Below are 8749 nucleotides of genomic sequence, written 5' to 3'. Positions count from 1 at the left end.
CACTATAACTCAGTCAATTTCGGACCAATTGACTTGAAATGTTGTACACGGGTAGATACTATACATATCTCACCACATTCCAAAAGTTGCGTCAATTACTTCAAATTTGACTGAGTTATAGTGTAAAACAGACGAATATAGAACCACCGCCCAAGTGGCGCGATTCCCTATAGATAAAAATGTTAAGGTTTTAGGACCACCCTACCCAATCACTACCACACTGAACTTCATTGAGAAACGATATGCAGAGCTTGTTGTTGTCCTAGTGCTCTCCTCCGGCTCCGACCCACGTTTTATGCTCTGTATACACTAAAACCCCAATTTACGCTCAAAACGGGGGGAGCGTAAATTGGGGGAGCGTAACTTGGGGGGAGCGCTATTTGGGAATTAGTGCGTAAATCGGGGGAGTGTTTTTTTTTCAGTTTTATAATTAGTTTGTGAAGATCGAAATCACAAAGTTCCTAACCTATGAAAAGGTTATAAGTAATTCAATTACAATTAATAATTTAGCAGTTTTGCTAATTTGAGTGGTTCCCAACCTACGGTCACGGGCCACGTGAATATCTCAAGAACCGGAAGTGCTAGGAAGAAGAGCAAATGTTTTTCGGATTGATCATCTCAAGGATCAGTATCTCTGATATAGATATGTTGAACAATCAGTGGTTTCCAACCTATGGTCACGGGCCACGTGAAAATCTCAAGAACCGAAAGTGCTAGGAAGAAAAGCAAATGTTTTTCGGATTGATCATCTCAAGGATCAGTATCTCTGATATAGATATGTTGAAAAATCAGTGGTTTCCAACCTATGGTCACGGGCCACGTGAATATCTCAAGAACCGAAAGTGCTAGGAAGAAGAGCAAACGTTTTATGGATTGATCATCTTAAGGATCGGTATCTCTGATATAGATATGTTAAAAAATCAGTGGTTTCCAACCTATGGTCACGGGCCACGTGAATATCTCAAGAACCGGCAGTGCTAGGAAGAAGAGCAAATGTTTTTCGGATTGATCATCTCAAGGATCAGTATCTCTGATATAGATATGTTGAACAATCAGTGGTTTCCAACCTATGGTCACGGGCCACGTGAATATCTCAAGAACCGAAAGTGCTAGGAAGAAGAGCAAATGTTTTTTGGATTGATCATCTCAAGGATCAGTATCTCTGATATAGATATGTTGAAAAAATCAGTGGTTTCCAACCTATGGTCACGGGCCACGTGAATATCTCAAGAACCGAAAATGCTAGGAAGAAGAGCAAATGTTTTACGGATTGCTCTTCTCAAGGATCAGTATCTCTGATATATATATGTTGAAAAATCAGTGGTTTCCAACCTATGGTCACGGGCCACCTTAATATCTAGAGAACGGAAAGTGCTAGGAAGAAGAACAAATGTTTTTCGGATTGATCATCTCAAGGATCAGTATCTCTGATATAGATATGTTGAAAAATCAGTGGTTTCCAACCTATGGTCACGGGCCACGTGAATATCTCAAGAACCGAAAGTGCTAGGAAGAAGAGCAAATGTTTTTCGGATTGATCATCTCAAGGATCAGTATCTCTGATATAGATATGTTGAAAAATCAGTGGTTTCCAACCTATGGTCACGGGCCACGTGAATATTTCAAGAACCGAAAGCGCTAGGTAGAAAAGCCAATGTCTTACGGATTGATCATCTTAAGGATCAAGATCCCTAATATAGATATGTTAAAAACTCAGTGGTTTCCAACCTATGGTCACGGGCCACGTGAATATCTCATGAACCGAAAGTGCTAGGAAGAAGAGCTTTAAGTTTAAGTTCGTTTGGCTAAATGTCGTTTGGCCGAATGCCATCTGGCCGATAGGGTCGTTTTCCCGAATGTCGTTTGGCCGAATCATGATCAAAAGAATTCAGAGGAAGTTTCTGACATTCTTACTGCCAATATGACCATCAGAAGTATTTCCTTCTTTCAATCATAGGCTATTCTTTCTAGTACTAGTATTGATTTCCTTGATAAGTTGGCGTTGAAACTACCGATATTATATCAAAGCTTTTTTGTTCTTTGATCATGGGCTGTTCTTTAGAGATATACTGAAACGGGAAACAATGCCATGGCCACTTTATTTCATCATGCATTTTTCTATTTGAAAAGCCGATTTCATTTTCTCATCGCCTTTAATATTCTTGAGGAATTCGCATGGCCCGTAACTCCAGCTTGAAAACCCCTGATGTTTACAACACCAGAGCATTGTAATAAATACCCCTTGAGATGCATTTTTTTTTCGTGTTGGGTACATTTTCCACTGCGACCAGTTTTTTGATCTAAGTGAATGCATAATCACTCTTTCTCCTCGGCCTTTAGGTTCTTGCGAAAACAGAATGGCCCGTGACCTCAGCTTGAGAACCTCTGTATCTCATCTCTCATCTCTCATCTCTCATCTCTCATCTCTCATCTCTCATCTCTCATCTCTCATCTCTCATCTCTCATCTCTCATCTCTCATCTCTCATCTCTCATCTCTCATCTCTCATCTCTCATCTCTCATCTCTCATCTCTCATCTCTCATCTCTCATCTCTCATCTCTCATCTCTCATCTCTCATCTCTCATCTCTCATCTCTCATCTCTCATCTCTCATCTCTCATCTCTCATCTCTCATCTCTCATCTCTCATCTCTCATCTCTCATCTCTCATCTCTCATCTCTCATCTCTCATCTCTCATCTCTCATCTCTCATCTCTCATCTCTCATCTCTCATCTCTCATCTCTCATCTCTCATCTCTCATCTCTCATCTCTCATCTCTCATCTCTCATCTCTCATCTCTCATCTCTCATCTCTCATCTCTCATCTCTCATCTCTCATCTCTCATCTCTCATCTCTCATCTCTCATCTCTCATCTCTCATCTCTCATCTCTCATCTCTCATCTCTCATCTCTCATCTCTCATCTCTCATCTCTCATCTCTCATCTCTCATCTCTCATCTCTCATCTCTCATCTCTCATCTCTCATCTCTCATCTCTCATCTCTCATCTCTCATCTCTCATCTCTCATCTCTCATCTCTCATCTCTCATCTCTCATCTCTCATCTCTCATCTCTCATCTCTCATCTCTCATCTCTCATCTCTCATCTCTCATCTCTCATCTCTCATCTCTCATCTCTCATCTCTCATCTCTCATCTCTCATCTCTCATCTCTCATCTCTCATCTCTCATCTCTCATCTCTCATCTCTCATCTCTCATCTCTCATCTCTCATCTCTCATCTCTCATCTCTCATCTCTCATCTCTCATCTCTCATCTCTCATCTCTCATCTCTCATCTCTCATCTCTTATCTCTCATCTCTCATCTCTCATCTCTCATCTCTCATCTCTCATCTCTCATCTCTCATCTCTCATCTCGCATCTCTCATCTCTCATCTCTCATCTTTCATCTCTTATCTCTCATCTCTCATCTCTCATCTCTCATCTCTCATCTCTCATCTCTCATCTCTCATCTCTCATCTCATCTTTCATCTCATCTTTCATCTCATTTCATGTCATCCTTCCCTAACCCTCCATCCTATCCTCTACCCTCCCCTCTACCCTACCCTCTACCCTAACCCTCTACCCTATTCTCTACTTTAACCCTCTACCCTAACCCTCAACCCTACCCTCTACTCTAACCCTCTATTCTATTCTCTACTCTCTCCTCTACAATAAGCCTCTACCCTACCCTCTACGCTAATCATCAACTCTACCCTCTACCCTACCTTCTCTTCTACCTTCTCTTCTACCCTCCACCCTAACCCTCTACCCTAACTTCTGCCCTACCTTCTACCCTAACCCTCTACCCTACCCTCTTTTTTTTCTACTCTACCCTCTACCCTAACTCTCTACCGTACCCTCTACTCTACCTTATATCCTATCTTCTATCCTAACCCTCTACCCTACCCTCTACCCTACCTTCTACTTCTACCCTACCCTCTAACACAACTTTTCACCCTACCTTCTACCCTACCCTCTACCCTACATCTACCCTACCCTCTACCCTAACCCTCTATCCTACCTTCTACGCTAATCATCTACCCTAACCTCTACCCTCAACCCTACCTTCTACCTACCCTACCTTCTACCCTACTCTCTACCCGAACCCTCTATCCAACCCTCTACCCAACCCTCTACCTTAATCATCTACCCAACCCTCTATCTTACCTTCTACCCTAATCCTCTACCCTACCCTCTACCTTGCCTTTTACCCTACCCTCTACCCTACCTTCTACCCTACCATCTTACATTACCCTCTACCCTAACCATCTACCCTACCCTCTACCCTAACCCTCTATATATCATATGTATCACATGTTACTTGTTCTCGAATACCTAAAACCCCAATTTACGCCTAAGGAGCGTAAATTGGGGGAGCGCTATTTGGGAATTAGTGCGTAAATGGGGGGAGCGTTATTTGGGAATTAGTGCGTAAATCGGGGGGCGCAAATTGAGTTTGGCGCAAAAGAAGTGAGCGTAAATTGGGGTTTTAGTGTATCACACACAGTTTTCGTTCCCGCCGTTGGTTGTGAACACGCACACCCATCTAACCATCAACCCACTCAACAGCATAACACTCCCGCAATCGCAACGCATGCCGTCGACGACCTATGCTCAATACTTACTAGCTCGCAGGGCACCCCCGTCCGACCATCGTAAGCTCAGTGGAGACAGACGCGCATTTTCCACGGCAACCGACCATCCATTCTCTCACGAACCGCGTCGGCAGTCGGACGTAGGTAAAACTGTGCGACGAAGCGTTTTACACCGCGTGGCGTTGACTGTTCTGTCTGTTCCCTCTCAATCGAACCTTTTCCTCCCTGCTGAGGTGTGGTGTGTAGTCAAAGAACGACGCGCGTATAGAAGAAGAACCGGTGCGGAAAGAAGATTTTCTCCTTGTGAATTTTGACCGCGGTCATTGTCGTCGTTGGCTGTTGGAAGAAGCCGCCTAGAGTGAATCGAGATTTTCGAGTGAAAGTGATATGAAAGTGTGAAGGATTTATTGGGCAATTTGGTGCTGACAAATTGAACGTGTTCAAACCGAGGATTACCATCTTAGCAGATCTTAGCAGCAAGACAGGCAGGAAGGATACGCAACCATAATGGGAGACCACGCAGTGCCTCCGAAGGGAAATGTCCTGGGATGTAAGTGTCTGTGTGCTGGTGACGAAAGACACCGCTTATTCTGGTGAAATACGTTAAAGGTCAACGCGTCCTGAGAAAACCGTCTGGGATGTGCTTTTTGCTTCGGCAAGTTAATTTCCATATGGCACCTCGCCGTGGATGCTGGGCAGGATAGGTCCCGTAAGGTTGAATGGATGAAGATGGGAAATGTTTGGTCTGGTTACTTTTGGCCACTTTTGGTGTGTATTTCGGTAGATGTGAAGGACGTACATATTTTGAAGCTGGTATAACATTCAACTTGCTGGTAAAGGTCATTTGACGTTGGGAAGAGGATTGGCGGTAAAGACGTGAATTGAGGATAGATGAAGAAGATTGGAAGTTGAGAGAAACTCAAGTACCGTAGCGTACGAAAGTAGAAAATTGCTCTACATTTTTTTCTTTGATTTGGAATTTCATTCGGAAGGAACGTGTAGGGTATCGCACAATCAATTTTGAAACGAACGAAAAATGCTTATCTCAATGTACGCAGATTTATAATTAAAACTAAATTCTTTTGTATGATTTGCAAAGTTTAGGCTTCTTCTGTCATGAGAAATGTAGGATGCCTGTACCAGTTATAGCACTACCTAAGGAAAACTATTTCTACAAAAATAAGAAGAAGACCTACCAATGTCATCGATATGTCAAATGATTGATTACAGTATGACCCATAAAAAAATGCGACAGTTTTCAAAGTCATCGTTCCCCTACTTCGAACTGATTAACCTCGCATGTATCTATTGGATAGTATAGTAGAGCCACTAATCTCATAATGGCAAAGAAACATAGACTGATTTCATGCAAATACCTTCGGAAATATAACGTTGAACATATGGATGTCGAAATCGTCCACGCGCCAGAGGCCGTTTTTTAAGGATATAATTTTCTTTCAATTGCTTTCAATCATATTCAATCAAATTTTATTTTCAAAATAGTACTTTTATGGCTGGATAAGGTCTTCAGGAGTTGTTTGGTTCGCTGGACAAGCACGATAAAAATATTAACTTATAAATTAAGAGACATTTTGTGAAAATTGAATTATTTGACAAATGATAATTTTTAGAAAATATTATGTTTTAAGCATGAAATTGTTTTTAAGTACATAGTATTTGTACCTATCATAAAGGTAGGTATATATGCCTTCATCGACAAAAAAATGTGTTGAAAAATGTTCTAACAGTGTTAAGTTTTTTATTAATTTATCTTAAATACGGTTTTTAATATGTAGCACCTTTTTTAGTTTTTATTTCCTAAACATTTGAAATTATTTTTAAAATATTTTTCAAACATGGGCGTATTAAAGAGTACATATTTCTTCATGGTTTCCATGTGTTTAAAAGTTTTTATCTTAGTTCATTTTGCTATGAAAATTATAGGAAAACTTGATTTTATTTAGAAATTGTTAACAATTACAAGGTATCCCATATACGTAACCAATGAATATTTTGACAAAAATTTTAGAGATCCTGTATGGCAATGACCTCCTTATTGTATCCTAATCCAAAAAAGTTTAATTCATTGGGATTATTTCATAAAAAATCATCAAATACTGCAAAAAAATGGAATTTCGCATTTTTTTATGGGTCATACTGTAGTTTTCATACCACAGCGTTCATGGTTAGCAAAAAATTTAATCATGTTTAATCAATGACTAACATTTTAATTTTTGTGAATAATGATTATGATTAGTGATTAAATTTATTTTAAGGAAGATTAAAGATTATGATTTATGATTAAACTTGATTTTATCTGTGATTAGTGATTATGATTGAATATTAAATTTTTTTAATGATTAACAATCATGATTAATCATTACTGAAGAATCACAAAAAAGCTGGAAAAGATTAATTATTAACTACATCTGAGCTCTTTAAAATAAATTTCAAGTTGCATAAGTAAAAAGGTCACTCTGCATTGAAGATTTTTGGAAAAGGATTATGAATTAAATGATTAAGATCATCATTTGGACGAATTTAAGTTCAGCCATATATTTTATATGGTAAATATTTTTTGACAATGAATGATTGATGATTGCTTAAAAAATTTCTTGTGATTATGATTACTGATTAATGATTAAAATGCGAAAGCAGTGTGATTAAGATTAATGATTAAACGAGAAATTTTTGTGATTATGCTTAATGATTTTTGATTAATCCTAATCAATAATCATGATTAAATTTATGATTAATCATTTACGCTCTGTTTCATATTTTATTGGAAACATATAAAAATAGAGCCATAACTCAAAGAAAAAGTGCATTACAAAAATTTCAGCGATTAAAGCTTATGAAATAACCTTCTCAAAAATCTTTTTTTTTGAAAATTTTCCGCGAGTTCGGGCATAGTTTCTCCGGGTTTTCTTTACAAACTTTCTGAACTGTGGAAAACTTTTTCCAGTCCATATTATTTTAGGATTCCTGAAAAAAAAGCTTTCTTTTTTTTGTTTCTACGGTGCTTTGTTCTTGAGTTATGATTTTTCAAAGTACATAGTGTCAGGGGAAAATAAAAAAAAATCCTCCGAGTTTTCCAGAAAAACAGGCGACCTTGAATTTTTCTCATTTTTTTATTCATATATCCATAAGCTCTGCCTGTGGAAAAAAATTCATGAAAATCTGAGACCCTTCGGCCCAATTTGTACGATAATAAAATCCCCAGGACTCAGTTTTAAGGTATTATATTCAATGGTTGATGTTCATAAAAATTATTTTTGGATAGCTGATGTTCATGCATGCATTCGATTTTAAAGAATTCAAATTCATTTCTGTCCAAGGGCCCATGTAACTATTCGAAGTGAAAAGCGTGCGGGTATTCAGTACTCACTCATTCAGGGATATTCACTCAGTAGTGAATATCATAGGATTAAGGATAGGAATTTTCCTGAAATTCACTCTGATATGTTGTAGTATTATTCATTTTATTATGTTTAGAGCTTTATTAGAGAGATTTCCAGTTCGAGGCTGTTTCAACTCCCAAATTTTTGAGTAACTCCTACAAACTTTCAAATTTTTTTTTACAAATTTACGAATTCTTAAAAAAAAACTTAAAATAATACATACAAGAAATTTCCAAGCACTCTTCTCTGGGTTCCCCTCATCAACTCTTGCATGATTAACCTAAAATTTCATTTGAGTTTCCCATTTGAGTACGAAGATCAATAAACATAAACAAGGGTCAAATCAATGTCGTCTGACACGATGACATTTGTCTAATTCTAGCTTTTCGCATGGATTTCAGCCAATTCCGATTATGAATGTTAATATTAGTTTATTCTTGCTTGTTGAATTGAATACGACACACATATGGCCAACACAGCTCTCATTGTGGAAGAAAACAGGAATAACAGAAGCCGAACCGTCGCCCGAAGCCGCAATCGCGGTCAAGCGCATTCGTTTGACATTTTTGTTTCGTACGGTAGTTTGATTGCTTGTGTTGCGAATGTCGGAGACAAAGGCAGCCGAATATCTACGAAAAGGTGTCAATGACTGTGATCTCTAACAAGACTGTTTGGTAACAATCACTCTTTCATTTTTATATGTCGACTCCCTTAGCTTTGGTAAGAAACTACTTCTGAAAGGATTCTCCTGAGAAT

Source organism: Aedes albopictus, chromosome 2 (genome assembly GCF_035046485.1).
Source record: "Aedes albopictus strain Foshan chromosome 2, AalbF5, whole genome shotgun sequence".
Taxonomy (NCBI): Eukaryota; Metazoa; Arthropoda; class Insecta; order Diptera; family Culicidae; genus Aedes; species Aedes albopictus.
Note: the sequence above shows the minus strand (reverse complement) of the source record.